Source organism: Giraffa tippelskirchi, chromosome 1, assembly GCF_054371585.1.
Source record: "Giraffa tippelskirchi isolate mGirTip1 chromosome 1, T2T-mGirTip1v1.2.pri, whole genome shotgun sequence".
Taxonomy (NCBI): domain Eukaryota; kingdom Metazoa; phylum Chordata; class Mammalia; order Artiodactyla; family Giraffidae; genus Giraffa; species Giraffa tippelskirchi.
The window spans coordinates 121,142,328-121,169,773 of record NC_137275.1 but is presented as its reverse complement, the minus strand read 5'-3'; the positions used below and the strand labels follow the sequence as shown (position 1 = coordinate 121,169,773).

The 27,446-nt window shown below is 38.5% G+C and overlaps 1 pseudogene across 1 annotated transcript in view; it reads right to left on the bottom strand.

Moving 5' to 3' along the window:
- The window catches only part of LOC145507560 (solute carrier family 71 member 2-like), a 130,618-nt pseudogene that overhangs the window by 9,166 nt on the left and 94,006 nt on the right, over nt 1-27,446 (bottom strand). The window contains exons 4-8 of the transcript XR_014054932.1: nt 22,758-22,885; nt 20,120-20,234; nt 16,031-16,249; nt 15,010-15,124; nt 10,742-10,813 (exon numbers count right to left, since the gene is read on the bottom strand). The product of XR_014054932.1 is annotated as a solute carrier family 71 member 2-like (transcript). The remainder of the gene's footprint in view (nt 1-10,741; nt 10,814-15,009; nt 15,125-16,030; nt 16,250-20,119; nt 20,235-22,757; nt 22,886-27,446) is intronic.

Genomic DNA, 27,446 nt, shown 5'->3' with positions numbered 1-27,446 from the left:
TGCTCATTTAATTTATATGCCAAGTATGTCATGAGAAATGCTGAGCTGGATGAATCACAAGCTGGAATCAAGACTTCTAGGAGAAATATCAACAACCTCAGATATGCAGATGATACCGCTCTAATGCTAGGAAACCAAAGAGGGACTAAAGAGCCTCTTGATAAGAGTGAAAAAGTTGGCCTGAAACTCAACATTAAAAAAACTAAGATCAAGCCATCCAGTCCCATCACTTCACAGCAAATAAAAGGGGAAAAAGTGGAAACAGTGAGAGATTTTATTTTCTTGGGCTCCAAAATCACTGCAGTGACTGTAGCCATGAAATTAAAACACACTTGCTCCTTGGAAGGAAAGCTATGACAACCCTAGACAGCATATTAAAAAGCAGAGACATCACTTTGCTGTCAAAGGTCCGTATAGTCAATGCTATGGTTTTTCTGTAGTCATATACGGATGTAAGTTGTGTCATAAAGAAGGCTGGGCACTGAAGAATTGATGCTTTAGAAATGTGGTGCTGGAGAAAACTCTTCAGAGTCCCTTGGACTGCAAGGAGATCAAACCAGCCAATTCTAAAGGAAATCAACCCTGAATACTCACTGGAAGGACTGATGCTGAGGATGAAGCTCCAATAGTTTGGGCACTTGATGGGAAGAGCCAACTCACTGGAAAAGATCCAGATGCTGGGAAGATTGAAGGCAAAAGGAAAAGGGGGCTGCAGAGGATGAGATGGTTAGATAGCATCACTGACTCAATGGACATGAATTTGATCAAACTCTGAGAAATAGTGGAGGACAGAGGAGCTGGCATGCTGCAGTCTATGGGGTCATAAAAAGTTGGACATGACTTAGCAACTGAACAACATAGCTATTTCAGGGAAACAGCCTCTCTGCAGTCCCATACAACATAGTGAATGTACCTAAGCGCATATCAATGAATTAACTTGAAGCACATATGCCCTGCTTTTGGTGGTCCTGTATTTAAAAAAGATGGGGAAACGTTTAATTGTTGTTGTTCAGTTGCCTAGTCATGTCAAACTCTTTGCAACCTCATGGACTGCAGCACACCAGCCTCCCTGTCCCTCACCATCTCCTAAAATTTGCCCAAGTTCATGTCCATTGCATCGGTGATGCCATCCAGCCATCTCATCCTCTAACACCCTCTTTTACTTCTGCCCTCAATCTTTCCCAGCATGAGGGGCTTTTTCCAGTGAGTCTGCTGTGCACATCAGATAACCAAATACTGGAGTTTTGAGCTTCAGCACCAGTCCTTCTGAAGAGGATTCAGGGATGATTTCCCTTAAGATTGACTGGTTTGATTTCCTTGCTGTCCAAGGGACTCTCAGGAGTCTTTTCCAGCACCACAGTTTGAAAGCATCAGTTATTTGCTGCTCTGTCTTCTTTATGGTCTAGCTCTCACAACTGTACGTGATCACTGGGAAGACCATAGCCTTGACTATACGGACCTTTTCCAGCAGGGTGATGTCTCTGCTTTTCAACACACTGTCTAGGTTTGTCACCACTTTCTTTCCAAGAAGCAAACGTCTTCTGATTTCAAGGCTGCAGTCACCATCTGCAGTGATTTTAGAGCCCAGGAAGAGGAAATCTCTACCTACTTCCACCTTTTCCCCCTCTAATTGCCATGAAGTAATTACATATAATCCTAATGTACTGACTTACCACATTTCTTCAGTTTTGTGGATAGCAAAAATTGTAATATTTACAAATTTTCACTTCCACTATTTTTCAGTATTAAAATAATATTGAAACATTCTTCTGGTTAATTTCAGAATAGTAGAGAAAGACTATGGTTGGTGGTTGTAAAAACAAATTTTTATGTGCCAAACCTATGTATTAGGGGTAACCACACATATTCTAAAAAGCACTAAAAATTTATATTAAATTCCAGAAGGAACAAGATGGTGGAGGAGTAGGTGGATGTGGCATACATCTCTCTCCACGGATACATCAGGAATATACCTTCAGACACAGAAGTACTTGCAGTACACAAGCTGAAAGCAGACAGGAGTACTTGACCAATGGAAAAGAATATATAGAACCACACAAAACTCAGTAGGATGAAGGAACTAGGGGGAAAAACAGGAGTGTCAGTAGGACCGGATCTGTCCTCGGCAGGTTGGGAACTGAAGCAGGGGTCCGATCCCCACATCAGGGCAATTGGCTGGGTCAGAGGAGGCTGAGAGTGAGGCAGCTCATCTGTGGCAGCCTAAATGGAATGAGAATCTGACTGTCCTTGCTGCAGCCACATATACCCTGGACAGGGACACAGGTCCCCTGGAAGGCGCAGCAACTGGGAGTTGGAGTTTAGGGATCGTGGAACAACCCCAGGGCAAGGGCTGCTGTTGACGGCAGAGACACAGGCTGAGGGGCCGTGAGGGAGGAGTGTGTGGTGGTAAATGCCTGTGGAGGAGAGCCAGGCAGCCATGGATGCAAGGTGATACTGGTGAGTTACGCCTAGAGGGTGGAGCCATCACCACAGCCCTCTCTCCCCACACGTCAGCACTGGCACAGAACAATAGAGAGGCTGGCCCATCAAGTGCCTGATGCACTGAACTACAGAGTAGGACCCCACCCAGTGTGCTCCTTTCAGTGACTGATGCACCAAACTATAGAGTAGGACCCCACCCAGGGGGCCCCTTGATGTGCTTGATGTGTAGAACAACAGAGAAGGACCCTAGGCAAGAGAGCCCTCTAAATGCATGAATGGATGGAGCTACAGAGAAAGAATATCTAAAGAGGCCTTCGATCACCAGCTACCAGAGGCTCGAAAAAAGACTGTGATAGGGCCATAACTCCTGTGGCTGAGGCAGTCCATGTCCTTGCACATTTGGCGCTGCCAAGGTCCGCGGGACCTAAGCAGATGAGCCACCTTCACGCTCAACCCTTAACAGGCAGAGCTGCCACAGGAAAAAAAAAGTCTTGCATCTATGAACAGGGGATTGCTTTGGTTGTATCCAACTCTTTTTGACCCTGTGGACTGTGGCCTGCCAGGCTTCTCTGTCAGGGGGGTTCTCCAAGTGAGAATACTGGAGTGTATTGGCCTATACTGGTTGTCATACCCTTCTAGAGCACTATATTCCTGCTGCCCTACACACCAGCTCCCCAAGTACTTGGGAATGTCAGAACCCCTAAGACCCAAGCAGCTGTAACACCTCCACACCTGGCCCTCACAGGGGCAAACCCAAGTCCTCCAGGGCAGCTTCAGGAGCAAACCCCAGTGGAAGACCCACATGCAGCGGTGGAAATAAAACCACAATTGAAACCCAGGGGGAAGTGTGGCTAAGGCAGAAGACCTAAAACCTTCCCACCAGCTGCATAAGCTGCAGACTAAATCCACATGATCAACTAGGCAGATTCTGTGCCTATGGAATATAAAAAAGGTCACTGAGAGCTCCCACAAAAGAAAACGCACTAGTTCTGACAGCTGTGAACATTTGAGCAAGAACACACAGAAGTAGGACCAAATGAGAGTCTGAGCTGCCCCACAGCAGGTTCAGAGACCAGAGCAATGTTGAGGGCATCTTGGAGAGGTGAGGTGAACTGTGACTCCCAGTGAGGGAGAGGACGCTGACAGCAGATATTCAATGAAGACATTTATTATTCCTATACTTTGATTAGCTCTGTAGTTTCTTTTGGATTCCCCCACCCCCCTTTTTTTCCTCCCTCTATTGTAGTTGTGAATTTTATTAGCACTATGAAATCTAATTAAGCTTTTGAGATTTTTCCAATCACACTTAATCACACTTTTTTATTGCTGTTATAAACCTCTGGGTCTACATTGGCCTTTTGCAGTTTTGTGGTGTTTTCTTTTTCTTCTTTTTTTCTGCCTTTTGTAATTAAAAAAAAATTTTTAAACCTATTATCTTTTCTACATTTATTCCTTTGTTTGCCTTTCCTACTGTTCTTTTCCCCTTGAACTTAATCTTTAATATATATATAAATCTTTTTTATCTACCTCTGTTTAAATTTGCATTTCTGTTCTTTACCTCACCATATTTGTTAGTTTTGTTCTCATTTCTTTATTCCCCAGGTGGTACCTTGCTTTAGTTTTGTTGTCCAGTTTGTGCTTTAGTTAGTTTTGTTCTTAACTGGTAGATATCATTTTTGGTTTCCTTTGTTCATCAGGTCAATCTATTATACTTTATTTCTACTAGAATGTTTTTGATTTTGCTTATGCGTGTATATGTATATGTGTATATTCCATTATGTTAATTAATCTTTCCTTGATTTTGTAACTGGCATTTGTGTGGGGTTCATCTTTGGTTTATCATTTTTGGTATTTGTTCTAATACCATTTAGCACCATAAAAAAAACACCTATGGAATCTCTGTTCCTGGCCAGAGATCAAGCCCTGCGCCTTTGAAGTGGGAGCACTGACTCCAAGACCCTAGACTACCAGAGAACTCCTAACCCTAGGGAGCATCAAATAGTGAGAACTCCCAGAAAGGAAACCACTTGAATACAAGGACCAGCATCACCCAACCACCAGTAGCATTCTGTGCAGGACGCCTGATCCAAACAACAAACAATACAAACCCAATCATCAGCAGACAGGATTACCACCTCACTCAGCCTTGCCCATCAGAAAAAAAAAAAAAAAACAGTGCAAATTTCACCCTATACTAAGCTTAAACAAACCACTGGACGAACCTTAGGACGGCAGAAACCAAACCAAAGAAAGAATTCAACCTTGAAGCCTGGGCAAAGGAGACCTCAAACACAGTAAGTTAAAAAAAACAAAATGAAAAGGCAGAGAAATACTGCACAAATGAAGGAACCAACTAGAAACACAGAAGTCCAAATAAATGAAGAGGAAATAGGCAATCTACCTGAAAAAGAATTCAGAATAATGCTAGTAAAGATGATCAAAACCCTTGAAAACAGAATGGAGAAAATGCAAGAATCAATTAACAAAGACCCAGAAGAATTAAAGAATAAACATACAAACTACACAATTACTGAAATTAAAAACACTTTAGAAGGAATCAATAGCAGAACGTCTGAAGAAGAAGGATGGATCAGTGAGCTGTAAGAGAAAATGGTGGAAATAACTTCTGAAGAGCAGAATAAAGTAAAAAGAATGAAAAGAACTGAGGATAGTCGCAGGAATTTCTGGGACAATATCAAATGCACCAATATTCAAATTATAGGAGTCCTAGAAGAAGAGAAAAATAAATAAATGGGATGAGAAAATTTTTGAAGAGACTACAGTGGAAAATTTCCCCTACATGGAAAAGGAAATAGTCAATCCAATTCAAGAGGTGCAAAGAGTTCTATACAGGATAAACAAAGGAGAAACACACATAGACACATACTAATCAAACTAAAAATGATTAAACACAAGGAAAGAATATTAAAAGCAGCAAGGGAGAAGCAACAAGTAACAAAGAAGTAAAACCCCATATGTTTTAACAGCTGATCTTTCAGCAGAAACTCTGCAGGCCAGAAGAGAATGGCAGGATATATTTAAAGTACTAAGAAGGAAAAATCTACAACCAAGATCACTCTATCTGGCAAGGATATCATTCAAAATTGATGGAGAAATCAAAAACTTTTCAGACAAGTAAAAGTTAAGAGAATTCAGTACCACCAAACCGGTTTTACAACATGTATTCAACATATACTTACATAGTCAGGAAATATAAGAGAAGAAAAGGATCCACAAAAACAAACCCCAAACAATTAAGAAAATGCCAATAGGAACATATATATTAACAATTACTTTAAAAGTCAATGGATTAAATACTCCAACCAAAAGACACAGACTGGCTGAATGGATATAAAAACAAGACCCAAATATATGCTGTCTACAAGAAACCCACTTCAGACCTAAAGACATATATAGACTGAAAGTGAGAGGATGGAAAAATATATTCCATGCAAATGTAAAAAAAAGAAAGCTGGAGTAGCAATCCTTGTATAAGACAAAGCAGTCCTTAAAGAATATTACAAGAGATAAGAAAAAACACTACAGATAGATTAAGGGATCAATCTAAGAGGAAGACATAACAATTGTAAATATCTATGCACCCAACATAGGAATACCTCAATACATAAGACAAACACAAACAGACAAAAAAGGAGAAACTGACAGTAACACAATAAAGTAGGAGACTTTAACACTCCACTTACACCAATGGACAGATCATCAAAACAGAAAATTAATAAGGAAACACAAGTCTTAAATGATACATTAGACGAGATGGACCTCATTGATATCTTCGGGACCTTCCATCCAAATGCAGAAGAATACACCTTCTTCTCAAGTGCACACAAAACATTCTCCAGGATAGACCACATCTTGGGTCACAAATCAAACCTCCGTATATTTAAGAAAACTGAAATCATATCAAGTTGTCTTCTCTGACCACAATGCTATGAGACTAGATTTCAATTACATGAAAAATACTGTAAGAAACACAAACACATGGAGATTAAACAATACATTTCTAAATAAGCAACAGGTTACTAAAGAAATCAAAAGGGAAATCAAAACATTCATAGAAACAAACGACAATGAAAACATGACAACTCTAAACCATGGGATGCAGCAAAAGCAGTTCTAAGAGCAAAGTTTATAGCCATACAATCCTACCTCAAGAAACAAAAACATCGTATAGACAACCTAACGTTACACCTAATACAACCGAACACGAACAAACAAACAAAAAAATCACCCAAAAATAGCAGAAGGAAAGAAATAATAAAGATCAGAGCAGAAGTAAATGAAAAAGAAATGAAAGAAACAACAGTAATGATTAATAAAACTTAAAGCTGGTTCTTTGAGAAGATAAACAAAGTTGACAAACCTTTAGCCAGACTCATCGAGAACAGAAGAGAGAAGAATCAAATCAACAAAATTAGAAATGAAAAAGGAGAGGTTACAACAGACAATGCAGAAATACAAAGGACTGTAAGAGACTATTATGAACAAATATATGGCAATAAAATGGATAACCTGGAAGAAATGGACAGATTCTTTGAAAAGTTCAATCTTCCAAGAATGAACCAGAAAGAAATTATGAACAACCCAATTACAAGCACTGAAATCAAAACTGTGATCAAAAATCTCCCAAAAAACAGAAGCCCAGGACCAGATGGCCTCACAGGTGAATTCCAGCAAATGTTAGAGAAGAGCTAATGCCTATCCTTCTAAAACTCTTTCAAAAAATTCCAGAAGAAGGAACACTTCCAAACTCATTCTTCGAGGCCACCATCACCCTGATACCAAAACCAGACAAAGACAACACACACACAAAAAAACTACAGACCAATATCACTGATGAACATAGATGCAAAACTCCTGAAAAAAACTCTACCAAAGAGAATTCAAGAACACGTTAAAAAGCTCATGCACCATGATCAAGTTGGGTTTATTCCAGGGATGCAAGGATTCTTCAATATATGCAAATCAATCAATGTGATACACCATATTAACAAATTGAAAGATAAAAACCATATGATCATCTCAATAGATGTAGAAAAAGTCTTTGACAAAATTCAGCACTCATTTACGATTAAAACTCTTCTAAAAATGAGTACAGAAGGAACCTATCTCTACAATGAATGATTCTCAATGGTGAAAAACTGAAAGCATTCCCCGTAATATCAGGAACAAGAAAAGTGTGTCCACTCTCACCACTATTATTCATATTTTTTAAGCCTTAGGTACAGCAATCAGAGAAGAAAAAGGAATCAAAGAAATCCAGGTTGGAAAAGAAGAAGTAAAGCTCCCACTATTTGCAGATGACATCATAGTATACATAGGAAACCCTAAAGACACTATCAGAAAATTACTATAGCTAAATAGTGCATTTAGCAAAGTTGCAGGAAACAAAATCAATACAATAAAATCACTTGTATTTGTATATACTAACAATGAAAAATCAGCAAGAGAAATAAAGGGATCATTCCCATTCACCATTGTAACAAAATGAATAAAATATCTAGGAATAAACCTACCTAAGGAGACAAAAGAACTGTACACAGAAAAATATAAGACACTGATGAAAGAAATCAAAGATGACATAAACAGATGGAGAGATATTCTATGTTCCTGGAGAAGCCAAATCAATATTGTAAAAATGACTATACTACCAAATGCAATCTACAGATTCAATGTAATCTCTATCCAATTACCAATGGTATTTTTCACAGAACTAGAACAAAAAATTTCACAATTCATATGGAAACACAAAAGACCCTGAATAGCTAAAGCAGTCTTGAGAAAGAAAAATGCAGCTGGAGGAATCCACATTCCTGACTTCAGATTATACTACAAAGCCACAGTCATCAAGACAGTATGGTACTGGCACCAAAACAGAAAGATAGACCAATGGAACAAGATAGAAAGCCCAGAAATAATTCCATGCACCTGTGGGTACTTTATTTTTGACAAAGGAGGCAAGAATATACAATGAGGCAAAGACAGCCTCTTCAATAAGTGGTGCTGGAAAAACTGGACAGCTACATGTAAAAGAATGAAATTAGAATCCTAATGGCATCTGGTCCCATCACTTCATGGCAAATAGATGGGGAAACAGTGGAAACAGTGGCTGACTTTATTTTTTTGGGCTCCAAAATCACTGCAGATGGTGATTGCAGCCATGAAAGACTCTTGGAAGGAAAGTTATGACCAACCTAGACATCATCTTAAAAAGCAGAGACATTACTTTGTCAACAAAGGTCTATCTAGTCAAGGCTATGGTTTTTCCAGTAGCCATGTATGGATGTGAGAGTTGGACTATAAAGAAAGCTGAGCGCAGAAGAATTGATGCTTTTGAACTGTGGTGTTGGAGAAGAGTCTTGAGAGTCCCTTGGACTGCAAGGAGATCCAACCAGTCCATCCTAAAGGAGATCAGGCCTGGGTGTTCATTGGAAGGACTGATGTTGAAACTGAAATTCCAATACTTTGGCTACCTGATACGAAGAGAGGACTCATTTGAAAAGACCCTGATGCTGGGAAAGATTGAGGCCAGGAGGAGAAGGGGACGACAGAGGATGAGATGGTTGGATGGCATCACCAACTCAATGGACATGGGCTTGGGTAGACTCCAGGAGTTGGTGATGGACAGGGAGGCCTGGCGTGCTGCGGTTCATGGGGTCGCAAAGAGTCGGACACGACTAAGCGACTGAACTGAACTAACACCATACACAAAGATAAAATCTAAATGGATTAAACACCTAAATGTAACACCAGAAACTATAAAACTCTTAGAGGAAAACATAGGCAGAACACTTGAGAACATAATCAAAGCAAGATCCTCTATGGCCCACCTCCTAGAGTAATGGAAATAAAAACAAAAGTCAACAAGTGGGACCTGACTATCTTAAAAGCTTTTGTACAGGAAAGGAAACTATATGAAAGGTGAAAAGACAAACTTCAGAATGTGAGAAAATAATAGCAAGTGAAACAACTGACAAAGGATTAATTTCCAAAATATACAAGCAGCTCATACAACTAAATACCAGAAAAACAAACAACCCAATCAAAACGTGGGGAAAATACCTAAACAGACATTTCTCCAAAGACAAACACCAATCATCAACAAACACATTAAAAGATTCTCAGTATCTATCACTCATTGTTAGAGAAATGCAAATCAAAACTACAATGAGATATCACCTCACACAGGTCAGAATGGCCATCATCAAAAAGTCTAACAATAAATGCTGGAGAGGGTGTGGAGAAAAGGGAACCCTCTTGCACTGCTGATGTTAATGTAAAGAGACATATCCACAATGGAAGACGGTAGGAGTAAAAAACTAGGAATAAAACCACCATATGACTCAGCAATCCCACTCTTGGGCATATACCTTGAGGAAACCAAAACTGAAAAAAAAAACCCATGTACTCCAATGTTCACTGCAGCACTATTTACAACAGCTAGAACATGGAAACAACCTAGACGTTCATCAACAAAGGAATGGATAAAGAAGTTATGATGCATATACATAAAGAAATATTATCCAGCCATAAAAAAGGAATGTATTTGAGTCAGTTCTAATGAGATGGATGAACCTAGAGCCTATTATACAGAGTGAGGTAAGTCAGAATGAGAAAGATAAATATTGTACACTAACGCACATATATAGAATATATAAAGATGGTACCAAAGAATTTATTTAGAGGGCAGAGAAGAAGAAACAGACATAGAGAATAGACTTATGGACATAGGGAGAGGGCTGTAGAGGGTGAGATGTAGGGAGACAGTAACATGGAAACTTACATTACCATATGTAACATAGATAGCCAATGGGAATTTGCTGTATGCCTCAGGGAAATCAAACAGGGTCTCTGTATCAACTAGAGGGGTGGGATGGGGAGGGAGATGGGAGTGAGGTTTAAGAGGGAAGGAACATATGTATACCTGTGGCTGATTCATGTTGATGTTTGACAGAATACAATAAAATTCTGTAAAGCAATTATCCTTTAATTAAAAATTAATTTTTAAATATTTACATTAAATTCCTCCTAAGTCACAACCGCCAGATTTTATTAAAAAGAGAAAAATTCTATGATCTGTATCCACATGTGGGTATGACATTGTTCATAGCTATATAACATGCTACCATGGCAGGGAAGGAGCAGTACTGATATAGGGGTGCAAGAGATCTTCATGAATATTTCCTTGCAGCTTCCTGTGAATCTGTAGTTATTTCAGATTAAAAATGTTAAAAAAAAAAAAAACCAAAAAAGTGGGGTGGATGGGTAAAATAATACTCACCTGAGCCACAACAGACAGAATTCCTACCATAGCTATGAAAGCTGCAATTTTAACAGATCCAAATCCTATGACCTGTGAAAATGAACACATTTTGCAATATAGACATTATATAAATAATAAGAAATGTTATGTTCCATTAAAGCTATAGAATAAAATCGTTGATGAAAGTTCATGAAACCTTGACATTGGAAATTTAGGCAGTGCTGAAAGTTAAACCTATTTAACCAATTAATATAGCTAAATCTGTCATAAGGAATCACTGTAAGCAGGCACAACTGAATATAACTAAGATTAACTACTAGCATAATATTTTCTATTACAGGTCTCCCTACTGTTTTCATATGCTTTCCCCCCTACAATCCACCAAGAGCTATGTAACATTATCCACTACTAGGAAAAAAAATGAAGAAAAGAAAAATTTGCTTTTTGATGCTGTCAACATAGAATATGTTCACTTGGAAAGTTAAGTGGCTCTCAACTTTGGCTGCACAATAAAATCATGTGGGCAACAGAGAAAGGGAGAGGGGAGAAAAGAGATGCTGGAACTCACTTGATATCAATTAAATCAGATTCTCTGGGCCCAGACACAGGTATGTTTTAAAAAGCTCCCATGGTTATTCCAATGAGCAGCCAAAGTTAGCTAGCAATGATTTCTAAGCCTCTTAATTTTAACAGCACCTATGAAATGCCTGAAACTTTTAAGTTTTAAACATCAAGTTTTTAAAGTTAGTTTGCCATCTATTGAAACTTTATAAAATCCAGAAAAAAACTTTAAAAATGATTGTAAATAATCTTCACACTTCATAAATGATTACCTTGCTTCAAATCACACAATTAGCTAATGAAAGAGAGCTAGAACTTCTGGTTCCCAAACCAGTGTTGCTGACATTAACACTATTCTTTTCCTCTCCAATCGAATGCAATTTAAAAAATTGGAATCTATGGTGGTGGTGGTTTAGTTGCTAAGTCATGTTGACTTTGGCAACCCCATGGACTGTAGCCCACCAGGCTCCTCTGTCCATGGGACTTCCCAGGCAAGAATACCGGAGTGGGTTGCCATTTCCTTCTCTAGGGGATCTTCCCAACTCAGGATAGAACCCACATCTCCTACACTGCAGACAGAGTCCTTACTGTTGAGCCACCAGAGAAGCCCATATATATATTTTTTAATTGAAGTACAGTTGATTTACAATGTTGTGCTAACTTGTGCTATATAGCAAAGTGACTCAGTTATACATACTATACATTCTTTCTTATATTCTTTTCCCAGGACACTGAATATACAGTGTGCTATATACACTGTGCTATACAGTAGGACTTTGTTATCCATTCATTCTATATGTAATAGTTTGTATCTAACCCCAAAAACCTAGCCCATCCCCCCTCACTCCCCCAATAAATATATTTCTAAAGCAGCTTTATTGAGGTAGAATTAAAAATACCATACAATCCACTCATTACAAGTGCACAATTCAATTCAATGGTTTTAGTATTGATATGGGTTTCCCTGGTGGCTCATATGGTAAAGAATCTGCCTGCAATGTGGGAGACCTGGGTTGGATCCCTGGGTTGGGAAGAACCCCTGGAGGAGTGCACGGCAACCCACTCCAGTATTCTTACCTGCAGAATCCCCATGGACAGAGGAGCTTGGTGGGCTACAGTCCACGGGGTACCAAAGAGTCGGACATAACTAAGCAACTAAGCACAGTACAGTATTGATACAGAGTTGGGCAATTATTACCATGATCAATTTTAGAAGATCTCATCACTCTTCAAAGAAACATGGTACCCCATTAGGAGTCCCATTCCCACAACCTACCCCACCACCTAGTCAGTCATCTACCTCCTGTCTCTCTGTATTTATTTATTCAGAGCATTTCATACAAATGGAATCATACTATACATGGTTCTGGCTTCTTTCACTCAGCATGTTTTCAAAGTTCACCCATGTTGTAGCATGTATCAGTGCTTCATTGCTTTTTGCTTAAAAAAATATCTGTACATTGCATTGTACAGATGTATTATGTTTGTTGATCCATTTCATCAGTTTATAGGCAGATAGGCTGTTTCTACTTTGCTTCTACTTTTTGGCTATATGAATAATAATTTGTGTTAAGAGTTTTTGTACAGATATGTGTTTTCAATTCTCTTGGCTATATACCTAGAAATAGTTTTGCTGGGAACCCTATGTTGGACACTTTGAGGAACCACCACGCTCTTTTCCACAGTAGCTACCCCATTTTATATTCCCACCAGCATGTATGAGGGTTGCCATTTCTCCATATCCTAGGATGTTATTGTTGTTGTTTTATTACAGCTTTCCCAGAGGGTGTGTTTGATTTCCTTGATGGGTAATGATGTTAGCCATCTTCTCATGTGCTTATTGGCCATTTGTATATTTTCCTTGAAAAAATATGTATTCAAAATCTTTTGCCTACTTTTTTAGTTGAGTTATATGTCTTTTTATTGTTGAATAAAGTTTTAAATATATACTGGATATAAGTTCCTTATCAAATAGATGATTCATAAGTAAACACAATTTAAACTAAAAATATATGTGTGTGTTAATTATATGTGAGCTCTAAAAAGTGAGCATAAATACAGAATAACAGAATTATTCTGATTTGTTGTAACTGTTGTTGTTGATGGTGATATCTATAGGAAAAGTGGATAGAAAAGAAAATATTCCCTGTTGTTAACTATACAAGTAAAGAAAGGAGACTTTTTTTACTTTCTTCCTCGGGCTTTCCCATTTTTCCTACATTATTTTCCACATTAAATGTACATTTAATGATGCATATGTAATTTTCTACATTTAACACCTGGGCTTCCCAAGGGGTGCTAGTAGTAAAGAATCCACCTGCTAGTGTGGGAGATGCAAGAGACATGGGTTTGACCCTTGGGTCAGGAAGATTCCCTGGAGTTAGGAAAAACCCCACTCCAGTATTCTTGCCTGGAAAATTCCACGGGCAGAGAGCCTGGCAGGTTACAGTCCATGGGGCCACAAAGAGTTGGACACAACTGACTGACTGAGCATGTGTGCACACACACACGTTAAACACAATATCTCACTACTTTTCCCTCTAAATCTCCAGCATCCTCCAACCATAAATGAGTAAAACAAAAAAAGAACTGCTTGAAAAAATGGCTTTACTTAAATGTGCTACCATATAAAATATTATAGTCTCACACTCTCAGGAAAACTATATGTGGCAAACTTAACAAATTTTATTTGAAATATCTCTAAAAAGAGAGGAATTTACATTGGGGGAGGCTTGATCTGACAAAGTGGAGTAAACCATTAGGAGAAAGACTTCCAGTGAAATCAGTGAAAGACCAAGGCAGGATTGCAATGAAAGGCAGTTCAGATCTCAGCAATCCCAGAGACCTGAAACAGCAGTAGCAAAAGCAAACTTTTTTTTACTGCCTTAAGTCAATTGCCTTTTGGGGGGAAATGTGAAGCATAAACTTTTAAAGGGAGAAAAATCAGAAGACAGAAAAGATTACTTTGGTCATTATTTGTGACCTACCTTGAAGTCTACAGTGGTGCTTTTTTCTTTTTGTTTTTAGTGGGGAATGTGCGTGTCAGGGGCAGGAGGGGGTGGTTTGCAACATGTGGGATTTTACTTCCCCAACCAGGGACCGAACCTACATCATCTGCATTGGAAGCATGGAATGTTAACCACTGGACTGCCAGCAAAGTCCCTATAGTGGCCTAATGTAGATGGCTAAGCAAACTGGATGTGATCAGACCCAGGGGTTAACAGTACTTCTGAAATAAATTTTACCTCTCTGCAATTTAATGAGTATTATTAAAGATTTAATAAATTCTGTTTCTCCTAATTCTTTGTGTAATTCTCATAATTCTCAAGGAAATTTTTCCCACAGTAAATATTTTATTTTAAAAAATTATTGCACTAGAGGTCTTCTGACTACTAATTATATGTCAGCACCTACATTTACAACTAGAAGTAAGTTAACGCATTTTTCCCTCTTACAGCGCTGTGTGCTTAGCCGCTCAGTCATGTCCGACTCTTTGCACTCCATGGACTGTAGCCCACCAGGCTCCTCTGTCCATGGGGATTCTCTAGGCACGAAATACTGGAGTGGGTTTCCATGCTCTCCTCAGGGGATCTTCCCAACCCAGGACCTGAACGGAGGTCTTCTGCATAGCAGGCAGATTCTTACCAGCTGAGGTACCTGGGATTTTTCCATAAAACACTTCAAAACAGATTCCAATCTCTGATTTTCTGGCATTCCTTACTCACCTGCCTGAGATAGAGAAAAAAAACTTGAATACTGTCCAGCTTCAGGAAGGTATGAAAGAAAAACAGTGATGCAAATTAGTAAAATGGTAGAATCTTTTCCAACTTTCTTCAATGACTAGAAATAAGCAGAAACAGCAACATGAAAAGCAAATAGATACTGATGTCACTGATATTCTGGGATATCAGCTTCACTGTTTTTTGATTTCTTAAGGTGGTAACAAAAGACGAATGGATTAAAAAAGGAAGTGAGCCTTAACATTAAATCTATTACCACCTCTCTAAGGACGTTACAAGTCCTAATTTCAGAGGTGCATATTTCAAATATTACAGTCTTTTCTCTTTTTTAAAAAAACACTTTTGCTCATCTTTGTTAACAACACTGGTTCACATGCTGAAACAGACCCTGAACATACTATGAACAGACTGAAAAATAAAAAAACAAAAACACACTGCTCCAGAACCTTTTAAGAAAATCTCATCTCTTTTCACTCATAATACAACTCCTCTAAAGCCACAAACATTACAGGGTTTTCACTGCACATAAATTTATTATTTAAAATGTTAATAATAAATTTGCCCACACAATTGGCAGAAAAATAAATGTGCTCCAGGCATGGGGTCAGTGACAAGATTCTCTGACTAGTAACAACTTTTTCAATATTATACTTTTGTCCAAAATCCTTACACCCTTTTCTGCACAGGATGTTAGAGCCCTACTAAACGTGCATCTCTTGTCTCTTATGGTAACTACATACTTAAGACATTTCTTACCTCTTATGGTAACTACATACTTCAGTTCAGTCACTCAGTCATGCCCGACTCTCAAGAATTATCAATTTTATATATTCTTTGGTGTACAGTTCAGCTCTGTCCCTTATTTGCAATGAAATTTTTTCTATTTTTACTAGAGAAAAAAATAAACCAGCAACTGCTAGGATGCTTGAATCTGCAGAAATGCACTTTTATTTGCATGGTTTAGAAAGATATTCAGGAAAGTAAGTGTTTTCATGTTTTTATTTACCGCAAAAGGGTCTGCTTGTTTCCAAGAAATCTGGGCTCCCCAGGAAAGAGGTCTCATTTTCTCTGGCAAAGATTCCGGAACAGCCAATAAGATGAAGCAGATGTCTAGAAGAGCTACCACTGTGGCTACTAGCACAACAAGGCTGTCTCCATAACTTGCAGAAAGGTATGCACCAATGGCTGGGCTGCTGACCAGGCTGGCTGCAAACGTGGCTGAGACCTATGGAGAAAGGACACTCTCACCCAGGGTTGCATCCAGAGCAGGTGCACACTCACATTCCTGTTTCTAACCAGGGGCCCACAGGTGCATATCTAAAACCATCCTTCTCTAACTTTAAAAAGACAAAAGGATTGTATTGCCCACAACTTTTAAGAATGAAAAGTAATTTTCTTTTAAGAATTTGCTCACAAGTTATTAACTAATTTGAATAACTTTCTAATTCTTGTAGCTTTCTAAGAGTTACTCTAGAAAGCTACAGGAATAAAAAAAATATGATTTATTTAGAAATAAAAACTGTAAAACCTTCCCCACAAATAATCCATACATACTTTAATCTTCTGTAATTAGGGAACAGGGATATAGAGAGAAAGGAACAAAACAAGTTTTTGCAGGGTTGATAACAAAATCTACAAATTACTCAGAAACTAGGCTTGATTTCATCTTCCAAAACTGTGCAGGGTTTCACCATTTCATTAGCACTAACTGGAGGTGGAAATCCCTGGCAGTCTTAGAAAAAGGTATATAACAACAACAAAAATCCAAAAACATTTGTTGAGGGAGACCTCAAATGCTTTTTCATTAGAGGAATCCCTGGGCTAGGAGTTTCTGTCATGCTGTCACCCACAACGTCCTAATACCAAAGACCACTGAGTTAACTGATCACACTTACAACTTGAATCTGTGTGAAGCTTCTTCACATTGCTTCCCTATAAGCATGTAGAAGGCTCTCTTTATTTTGAAATGTAGTCTGAATGTTCAGAAGCTTAAGTGGACAGCCTCCAAATTATAACCAGACTGAGTGTGAAAAGCACATTTATAAGCTGGTCATCTAAACTTCCAATGGATTTTAATAGGAACTACAGAAATCATTCACTATGACTAAAATTATAACTCCTGGGTAACCAATGATATTCTTCCTTCACCCATAATCCCAAAGTGACTGTAAAAATACAATGTATTGGAAATTAGTATTATACCAAAATTATAAAAGCCTAAAGTTAAAAAATTTCTGGGGGAAAAAAAGGAAGTACATAGAATTCCAATTTGAGGAATAGGAATTCCCTGGATCAATAATTATTGAGTATTTATATGTGCTAGAAAAATAGGAAAACAGAGGTCCTGCCCTTAATTACATAGCATTCCAAGTGTAAAGAACTAAAGATCATGGAGCATACAAATATCTCATTATTTGTCAAAAAGACATTTTTAATTCTGTCATCATAATTCTATTCTGTATCTGTAAGGTAGCTTGCAAGCTTTTTTTCCTTTTCTTTTTTCAGGTTTGTCATCTCAACATCTAACACATAGAGTTAAATGTAAAGGTTAGTCATTGGCCAAACCCTGAGTCCTATGACCCAGTCTGGGCAGCCTTATGGCCTGGAGGGCATACTTCAGCAGGGCGCTCCTCTAACTAACTTCTCTCAACATACCTATGAACAGTCATTATTATAACTGGCATTTTACAGATGAAGAACTGAGCTAGAAATAGGGAAACTAAGTCATGATCACTTTGGTTCCATAACTCTCTCTGAAATCCTTCCTTAAATACTACTGCTTAGCACAACAGCTTTGTGAGGGATTTTTCTGATGAAGCCAAAAGAACAAAAATCGATTAAAACTGAAGAGGAATGAGTGTTTCCTGCAATGTTGAGAAAAGCTTCCCAAGTGTGATAAATGAGGCTCCTGCACCCCTCAACTCCGCTGAACAACCTCACAAGCCCACCTTGAACATCCTGCCTTCTTTGAAGCATTCCTATCTGTTTCTCCCTCTGTCCTCCTCCACAGCACTCAGGAGATGCCCCTGTTTTAGGACATGACATGAGAAACATTCAGGGGAGGAGGAAAGAAGGAAAGAAGAAGAAAGTAGTAGCTAGAGGGCAAGTGGCTTGGAGAAGTTTCTAAACTTCTGACGTCTAAAGTCAATAAACCAAAAATGACTGTAGTGTTTTGTGGAACAACAGTGAACTGGCATATATGTCCATCACTGATCCATACAATTATTCACTCAGTCAACACCGAATGACTGCTACTGTCTTCCAGGAAGTGGAATTAACAGAAAGAATAAGACTCAGGAGAGAAGTAACCTGAGTGTTTGGCATTCAGTCCCTCTCCAATCATTCAACAATCCAGCCAGGTTATCTTTCTTCTTCCATCTTCTTACTATAACATTTCAAACATAGGAGAGTTGCAAGAAGAACAAAATGTACACTAAAGGGGAGCAAAATAAGCTACCCCAAAATGTGCCACTTTGGCATGTGGACTGTTTCAAGCAGAAGGCAATCATGACCGAGGAGACTCAGGCAAAGCTTTTTACCTTTCCCATAAGAGCCTACTGCAGTCCATAGGGTCTAAGAGTCAGACATGACTGAGTAACTGAACTTAACTGACAACACCTAAAAGAACTTAGATAGGAGGCCTATACCAAGAAATACTGGTAAATACTAAAGATAACTTTTTACATTAGATACTAAAGATAAGTTTTTATATTATAAAGATAATACTCTGATAAAGATACTAAATACTAAAGATAATTTTTTATATTAGAAAGACTTACCTACATGTAATTTGATTTGCTCTCCTCATCTTCCTGTGAATTATCTTCCTTCCCTTTGAAGTCCCAGACCCCTACAGTCTTTCTCCTCAGCTCAGGATGGTATATAAGCCTCAACCGCTGACGGTCCTCGAGTCTCTCACATCTTTGTGAGACTCCCACACATATGAAATTAAATTTGTTTTTCTCTTATTAATCTGTCTTTGGTTTTAGTTGCTAAGTCGTGTCTGACTCTTGCAACCCCATGGACTGTAGCCCACCAGGATCCTCAGGATTCCCCAGGTAATAATACTGGAGTGGGTTGCCATTTTCTTCTCTAGGTTCTCCCTAACTTTTTGTCAATTTAATTATTTTGCTCACTCTTCCCTTGTGGCTCAGCTGGTAAAGAATTTGCCTGCAATGCGGGAGAACTGGGTTTGATCCCTGGGTTGGGAAGATCCCCTGGAGAAGGGAAAGGTTACCCCACTCCAGTATTCTGGCCTGGAGAAGTCAATGGACTGTATAGTCCAAGGGGTCGCAAAGAGTTAGACACAACTGAGCGACTTTCACTCCGTTAACTCAAAGAACCTAAAAGGGAAGAAGGGAAAACTTTCCCTGTTCATACCTGCATACCCTAAGAGGTTCACACATTGAACACATGCCCATAAATGCTCACCTGTCATTTTTCCCCCTTGAACCACTTAAGTATTTCTCAGAGGTGTGACACTCTGACCTAAATGGCTGCCATCATTTATAGGTCTTTCTTCTCCTACATAATCACAATGCCAATATCTTGGCATTAGAAAATTAGAAGCGACTTTCTAATTTCAATTATCCCAAAAAGGTCTCCTATAACTTTTGTTATTAACTCAACAATTACTTCCTGAATGAATGTAGTCCTTTTTCTGTAGTACTACATTCCAAAGAAGCGTCTGAGTCATACAACCTGCAATACAGTGACAATGAATTAACATAACTGAGGTTCTATCACCTCTCCAATTCTAATTAGGTGCACAGAGATCTATGATTGTAGCAACTGTTTACTGTTTATGGTTCCTCAAGAGATCAGCTAACAAGAAACAAATCAAACCAAATTTTAAAAAACTTTGCAAGTGACAACTCACATATCCTGCCGATCTTCCAACACTAAAACCAAAGGATAAATCAGTAGCATCCCTATCTTGATATTTTTAGTTTCTCACAAGTCTCCTTTTTTATTTCAACTGTTTTGGATTTTCTTTACATAATTAACACTATTTTAATAAAAGCTCACTTTCTAATAAATTTTTAGTAGAATGTTTATTATTTCTCTGGTTAAAAAACATAATCTAGTATCTTACCCATCCATAAGCAGTACTTCGCTCATGTTCCTGAGTGACATCAGCTACATAGGCAAATATCACAGAGAACGTGACTGAGAAGACTCCAGATATGGAAATCATTGCAAAATACCACCTATAAAAAGATTATTTTAAGCATTCATGAGAGAAGTAGTGTATATACACTTTTATAATCAAAACCAAAGATACCATGTAAAAGGTTATAAACCAAAAAATAAATTGTAAAAATACATGTATATTTAAAGATATAAAGGACAACTAATAAAATTATAATCAAGATGGAGGGGAGCAGAAACATACCAATATTGTCATTGCTCAAGGGGTGTCAGTACATGCAGTTTAAAATGGAAAAGTAGGAGTATGCAGTAAAGTTAGTTTTAATGGTAGCCAGAACAGAAATGAATACTTTCTAAATTTCTGAGTTTTAGCTGAGAAAAATACATATACACAAAAGCAGGAAGCATTTTAAAAATTAATACAAGACAAAAAATTTATACCATATAAATAGATGCCTAACAAAAATCTAGTTAAAATATTAGCCAACAGAATCTCATAGAACAAAAAGTCGTGTTTTAATTCTAGGATATAATGATGTTTCAATATTAGAAATCTATTAATATAATTAATCATGGTAATAGATTTAAGGAGAAAATTCAAATCATCTCCACTGATACTGCTGCTGCGTCGCTTCAGTCGTGTCCGACTCTGTGCGATCCCATAGACGGAAGCCCACCAGGCTCCGCTATCCCTGGGATTCTCCAGGCAAGAACACTGGAGTGGGTTGCCATTTCCTTCTCCAATGCATAAAAGTGAAAGTGAAGGCGCTCAGTCGTGTCTGACTCTTCGCGACCCCACGGACTGCAGCCTACCAGGCTCTTCTGTCCATGGGATTTTCCAGGCAAGAGTACTGGAGTGGGGTGCCATTGCCACTGATACTAATGGCATCAAAACTCGATATTCCCTTGATTTTAAAAAAGAAAATCTCTAAACAATATAGGAACAAGTATTTTTCAACCCAAAAGCTAGTTTGATACTCAAGGATGAAACATAAAATTTCCTTCATATACATGAGGAAGATAGGTCCATAATCATCACTTTTATTTAACAATAATAAAAGAGTTTTATTTTATGTGTTAGTCAATACAAGCAACAGAAGCAGCAGCATGAAAACTGGAAAAGAGGTAAAATCATTTTAAGATTCTAAAGAAAAAAATTGTAAGCTATTGAGAGGACATTGAAAAAACAAAAAACCTAATGCATCAGAAAAGCATGACTTGTTTTTGAACAGAAAGATTCAATACCAAAAAGTATTTTATAAAAATTTATATGGTAGGGACCAAAATGATTCATTATAGGTACCCAACACATTTAGAACATGACAAATGCTGACATAAAATTCCTATCAGATAACCAAATAAGAGTATTCACATTGAGTATCCCCCAAATCTATCAATTGCATTTAAACCCTAAATGACTGAAATGCAAAAGACCCTTCCATTCTAAACTGTGTTATTCACATAGGAATAGCATCTCAGCAACAGGAATTCTGGCCAAAAACTAAGTCACAGCTCAGGTACAAATTTCAACACATTTTTATTAACTAAATGACCTTGGTTATTACATGCTAATTATTCTCTCCCTATTTATCATGAAAAAATAAGATCAAATTAAAATTCACATTAGGATTTAGAATAGGCTACTGGTCATAATATGGTACACACTAAAGTGACTCCTGCCTCCTTTTAAAAAATTGATTTATTTTTGTCTGCACTGGGTCTTTGTTGCTGGATGCAGGCTTTCACTAGTTGTGGTGAGTGGGGGTTACTCTCTAGTTTTGGTGGGTGGGCTTCTCATTGCAGTGGCTTGTTGCGGGGCACCAGCTCTAGGGCATGCAGGCTTCAATAGTTGTGGCACACAGGCCTACTTGCCCAGTGGCATGTGGAATCTTCCTGGCCCAGGGATCGAACTCGTGTCCCGTGCATTGGCAGACAGAATTCCAACTGGACCATCAGGAAAGTTGGATTCTTGACTTTTGATGTGAACTATGTTCATGTCAGTGCCCTAGAACAGGGGTCCTCAACCCCCAGGCAGCAGACTGTGGCCTGCTAGGAACTGGGCCACCCAGTGAGAGGTGAGCAAGAGAAGCTTCACCGGCTGTTCCCCATGGCTCCTCACTGCTTGCATTAAACCGGAAACACACACCCAACCCTCACTGTCTGGGAGAAAACTGTCTTCCGTGAAACTGGTCCCTGGTGCCAAAAAGCTTGGGGATCGCTGCATGAGCTGATAAAAACAACACATCTGCAAAGTCAAATGAGCCACAACTGAGTGAGCACAGAGACTGTCTGCCCCCTGTCAGGACCCAATCATGTAACTTACCTCATGACAAAAACAACTGCCCTTAGAGACATCTTTTATTTCTATTTCTTCACCTAAGTAACTATCTTAGACTTCATTTCATGGCCTCATTTATAAAATGGGCACAATGGCAACTGCCTACTAGTTTTCAGTATTAGCAAAGAGTTCAAATGAAAATACAGGTACAAGTGCTCTGCAAAGGCTGAAAAGTGCACTGCAGATGTATTCTCCATATGTGACCCAAAACAGACAAGTCATGATAGAGGGCCTAGTCACTCACCATGGACTGATTCTCATCAGTGGAATTGGGAAGCAGGTGAAGAAGACAGTGCCAAGAAGAAAGGGCTTCCTTCCCCACACATCAGACAGTGCGCCTATGAGTGGGGCACTCAAAAAAAAGAGAAGACCCTGGAGAAGAACAGAAGCAAGGGTCAAATTTATAATGTGATCCCCCAATTACTTATAATTTTCATTTTCTAAATGAATTTCTAAATGCTCTAATTCATTTTAGTGGCTCTGAAACAGAATAATTTGTAACATTAAATATAATCTGTTTTTTAAAAAAAAATTTAACAAAATTTGTAAGCATGCTATTTGAGAAGGAAGAAAAGGATAAAAGCTTGTTTTCTGGGTGAAACTGGAAAAGTGAGGTGATATGAAATATATATACTCACAGTTGGCCCTTAATGTGAACACACACCAAAGGTATGGGAAGAAGCCAGAAACTTAACTCATTTTATAAATACATACAGCATATCTATTACCTGCAAAGCTATGAATTAAGTGGTGAAACGAAAACACTCAGATGAATACATACCTTCTGCTCTCAAAGGGCTTGTAAGCTAACAGGGATAAACAGGATGAATGTGCAGATACTAAATGTCCCTGAAAGAAGTAGATTCTATTTGTCTGATGAATTTAGGATAGAGATAATGAAAAGTTGCACAAGAGTTGAGGCTAAAGGGAAGCAAAACACCACCACACATAAGCAAAGGAAGTAAAAAAAACTCACATTTGTCAATTCCTCACAATTTGCCAATCACCCTGCTGGCTGATCACTTCCATGTGAATTTCTTTTTTGATGTCAGGGCCCTTTGAGGTGCCCACAGGCCTGCCTCTCAGACTCTGTTGGTGCCACTGCCTTCCCTTTAGACACTCTGCCTATATGCATGGCCACCACAACCTACAATATGAATAGCTGTCCAATCTTTGAGTTCTGTGTCTACAGTCAAATGGACTTTCCTACTTGGACATTTAACATGAACACTGTTCCCTATAAACTTGACCAAACACCCACACTTCCCATCTTGGCTAAGAAGCTGTCCAAAGCTTCCCCATCATTCCTTCACTCCTTAAGGTGATTTTTCAGACCATTCTCTTATAATGACTTCTCTCGGTCTATCCCCTGCTGTGATGCATTTTAGCATTTCTTGCATGGATTTAAATAAAATAATCTAACTGTTTCCCTGCCTCTGGTTCTACTTCCTTTCAATCTGTCCTCCACATAACCCCAAGAGAAACCTTGATGAGCTGCAGACTTCAGTTCTTTGATCCCTTGTTTAAAACCTCAACTGTGCAGAATTGAAATTCTTCAAGTGTCTGAACTCTGCTTTTAAATACTAAAATTAAAAACGAGTGGTGGAAAACCAAGATAGATGAGATAAGAGCAGGGAGATGTTGATAAATAATGAAACTAAGTGATGAGTACATGGGTGTTTCTTATCTTATTCTCTCCTTTTGTGTATCTGAATTTTCATAATACATTAAAAAAATTCTTCAGCACAGCATACAGATAGAACCCTCCAACATCCACTACCTAGCACACATCCTATGCTTTGGCTATATGCAATACTTCTTGGTCTTCTGAACATACTACATTCCTTTGTGCAAATGGGCATTTGCAAGGCCCTTGCTGTGCTTGTAGGCATTTTCCACACTTGGACCTGGTAAACTACTAGTCATTCTCAACTCTGGGCCAGGAGTACCTCTTCCTCTATTTTCTTAGCTACTCAAATAGAATTAATCACACTGGTTTTTGAGGGGTGCAAAACAAATAACTCCTGTCCCCACCCTGGCACATATCTCTTCTATTGTAACTATAATCCTCTATTACAATTACTTGTTATTTGTCTATCTTCTTTATTAGATTAGACATTGAGATTAAGGTCAGAGGAATGGTTTCCTTTCATCTCTGTACCCTCGGTACCTACCACACAGTCTGGTAATAAAGGCTTGCAAAGAGGATTGGTAAGCTGAATAGAACTTTTATGAGGAAATCAACTCATATTTCTAAGGCTGAGAAGAGAAAGAACAGGATTCTAACCCCCTATCAGCCACTAGTAAACCCAGAGACAATGGGTCAAGAGATGGGTAAACTGAAGCAGTCAAAGCTATGGTTTTTCCAGTAGTCATGTATGGATGTGAGAGGTGGGCTATAAAGGCTGAGCACTGAAGAACTGATGCTTTTCAACTGTGGTGTTGGAGAAGGCTCTTGAGAGTCCCTTGGACTGCAAGGAGATCAAACCAATCAATCCTAAAGGAAATCAATCCTGAACATTCAATGGAGGAACCGATGCTGAAGCTGAAGCTCCAATACTTTGGCCACCTGATGGGAAAAGCTGACTCATTAGGAAAGACCCTGATGCTGGGAAAGATTGAAGGCGGGAGGAGAAGGGGACGACAGAGGACTAGACGATTGGATGACATCACTGATTCACATGAGTTTGAGCAAGCTCGGGGAGATGGTGATGGACAGGGAAGCCTGGAGTGCTGCAGTCCATGGGACTGCAAAGAGTTGGACAAGACTGAGCGACTGAACAACAAGGCATCAAACCCTGCAATTTATAAGACACATTGGATTTCCAGCATTTGGTCTGTTTTTGCATCAAAAGAGTTAAATGATCTCTTTAACTAAGAGCTAAACAACTGTAGAAGCAGGGCTGAAATTCACGACTTGCAACATCAGTTTTATAAATTTAGAAAAGAAAATCATTTATGTTGCTTTAAAATTTTCTAAAAATATTAAATACCTGAGTTCTCGGGTAGTATAGAACTGGTCAAGAAAAACATGAAAATAAATTTAAGAGGACAAAAGAATAGAAATAAGAATCACCACAAAAACAGTAACAAAATCTAAACACAAAGAACCCTGGAAAATTTTTTGGACAGTTCTGATTTGAGATTTCATACAGTAAGATATGGAATGCATGTCATTAAAGCAAAGGACATGAGAAGGCCAAGAATTAGAAGTTTTATTTAAAATAATGCAGTTTTTACAAAAAAAAGATACTGTTATCTAGATTCTGGATTTCAACTGTAATTTAATCTATTCATTAAATAATTATTATTTTAAAATAATGCTGAGTGACAATTGTTGTTCAGTGCTCAGTCGTGTCCGACTCTTTGTGACCCCATGGACTGCAGCCCACCAGGCTCCCCTGTTTTACACCATCTCCTAGAGTTTGCTCAAACTCATGTCCATTGAAAAGATGATGCCATCCAACTAGCTCATCCTGTCACCCCCTTCTGTCACCCCTTCTCCTCCTGACCTCAATCATTCAATCATTAAATCATTAAAAGAGTAAATAATTATTTTTTAAAAATAATTCTCAGTGACAATAGATACTGAAAATATCCTCTGGGAGAACCTACATTTATTACGATGCTTAAATATAATCTAATAAAATACTTGCCTCTTTGGAAAACTTGTCTTTCTCAAAAATCAAAGACTTTCTTCTGTTTCAGAATTACTTCTTCACCACTCAATCCAGTCCTAGATCCTATCATGCCACATTATTAGAATAGTAGATCGAGAAGGATATCTGTACCTTGATTAGGCAAGTATTGCAGCAGTCCTAAAGAGGAAGAGCACGATTTGCAAATGAGAAAATATTTAAAGATTAAAACCAGACTGGGACTTCCCTGGGGGTCCAGTGGTTAAGACACCACACTCCAAACGCAGGGGGCACAGATCTGATCCCTCGTCTGGAAACTAAGATACCACATGCCACAAAGCATGGGCAAAAAAAAAAAAAAAACCCACCAGAGTGACATCAAAATCTTAGCCTTTAGCATAAATATAGTTGGCTCTCATTATCTCATTATCTACACTGGTTATGTTCTGTAAGTTTCCCAGGAACACCGAATTAAGAGAATCTGGAACTGCTGTTGTAGAGGAAACACAAGGTTGTATTCCTACCATTCTCTGGTCACATATTTTAATTAACTGATCTATATATAACCTTGGTTTATGTATATTTACCTTTAAAGATGACTTATTTAATATGTAGATTGCTGATTTATTAACACTGAAGTCTCAGCCATCAGCACTATGACTCATGTCTGAATGAGGCTTATCTAACACAGTCTTTTCTCCGTAATGTATATCAACACCCCCCTACACTTAGAAACACCTAACAACACTTTGGCACTACACTTGAGGCCATTTTAAACAGAAAAATTGTCAACAAAAGGAACAAAAATGCAAGATACATAGCACTAAATGGACTGCAAAATGGACATGCTTATAGTATGAGACCCGAAACAAAAAAAATGTCCTCTGTTCAATCTCAGCTGGAAACATGCAGTTGGGCAACTCAGATTCCCTCCTTATGCCATACATGAATGAATATGAAAGCACTGTATTGACTTAGAGGTTGCAAACAAATTTAGTGAGTAGGCAGATTTTGCAAATATGAAATCTGGAAGTAACAAGGGCTGAATGTACTAAGCCATGCTATCAGGGTCCAGTGACTACTGGATAAAACATGGTGTGCAGAAGTCCAGTGTGGACCAAGAATTAGTATGCCAGTTTTTGCAAATTAGCTTCCCAGTCCAGTAGATTTTTAAGGTGGCATAATTAACTGGTCAGTAATCCTAACATGGCCTTCAGTTCACTTCAGTTGCTCAGCTGTGGCCGACTCTTTGTGACCCTCTGGACTGCAGCATGTCAGGCTTCTGTGTCTATCAC